The sequence below is a fragment of the Alligator sinensis genome, unplaced genomic scaffold, assembly GCF_000455745.1.
Source record: "Alligator sinensis unplaced genomic scaffold, ASM45574v1 scaffold1032_1, whole genome shotgun sequence".
In the NCBI taxonomy this organism is placed as follows: domain Eukaryota; kingdom Metazoa; phylum Chordata; order Crocodylia; family Alligatoridae; genus Alligator; species Alligator sinensis.
Genome location: NW_005842450.1, coordinates 807911 through 809186, shown reverse-complemented (window position 1 = coordinate 809186; position 1276 = coordinate 807911). Strand labels below are relative to the sequence as shown.

General features: G+C 61.5%; 1 protein-coding gene across 1 annotated transcript in view; it reads left to right on the top strand.

The window, feature by feature from the left end:
• TTLL9 (tubulin tyrosine ligase like 9) overlaps positions 1–1276 on the top strand; it is a 26459-nt gene that overhangs the window by 12248 nt on the left and 12935 nt on the right. The window lies entirely within an intron of this gene.

The window sequence follows — 1276 nt, the reverse complement described above, 5'->3', positions numbered from 1 at the left end:
CTCTCGGGGCGGGGGGAAACTTGCAGGCTGGCCACACTTCCGACTCTTGCTGCTCCTTGCATGTGGGCAAAATTTGCCGCCTTCCCCTTGGGTAGCGTCTCGCCTTGTACTGGTGCTCGTACCAAAGCAGAACAGTCTCCACGAAGCGCGATGCAAGGTCAAGGACTGCAGCAGGCAGGCTGCGATGTGATGTGGTAACCTCCACCAACCCGTCAGCTGAGGACATGCAAAATGCAGTGTTCGGAAACAGAAGCCTGCTCTGGGTGTGCTGCTACGCAGACTTCGGGGTCCCCCTGCTCTGCAAGACACCCCGGCACTACCCACCCTCCCTATCTCCTGCAGGGCCCGCTATCGGTATCGTATCAGCTATCCCTTGGCACGAGGATCATGCCCGCAGGGCCCGGTTTCAGTATCGTAACAGCATCCTTGTACCAAGGGATAAATGTCTGCAGGGCCTGGTACCGGTACCATATGGGCTATCCCTTGGTATGAGGATGATGTCTGCAGGGCCCGGTATTGTATTGGCTATCCCTCAGTATGAGGATCATGCCTGCACGGCCTGGTTTCAGTATCATATGGGCTATCCCTCGCTACAAGGATGATGTCTGCCGGGCCCAGTATGATATCAGCATCCTCGTACCGAGGGATAGATGTCTGCAGGGCCCAGTATCGGTATCCTATCGGCTATCCCTCGGTACGAGGATGATGTCTGCAGGGCCTAGCCCGTGCTCTGAACGCTCCTGACCCCTTTGGGGTTTAATTCCTGCCTGTTCCACAGACCCCAAAATTGACCATGGGCAAAGTCGCTTAGTTGTTCTGTGCCTCAGTTTCCATCTCTCTAAAAGAGGGGGCCAGCCGCCTTCAGCAACGCAGCAGGAGCCTGCACCCGTGACAGGCTGCGCAGCATCCAGCTGCGGCTCCCTTACCTCTCTCGCAGCCGCCCGCCTCGTGCCCGCTCTTTGGCTTAAGGGCAGAACCGCGCCCGTTTGCACCGAGCAGGTTGGGACGGAGACCCCGCTTGCCTGCGAGCTCGGGCACGGCTTGCGCGCGCTGGGCGCTCTCCCAACAAGCCGGAAGCGGCCCCGGGGCCAAGTTGGATGGCGCTGGAGGAATGCAGCCAGGTGGGGGAGAGGCCGGCGTGCCCACAGCGTGTCAGTGCTGTGGCAGCGCTCAGGGGTGTGCTGCTCCTGCGCTCTCCAGCTGCGAGCTGCCGGCGGTGTGCCGGGCTGCGCTGCGCTGCGCTGCGCTGCGCTGCGGGCTCGCCCCGGGGCCGGGC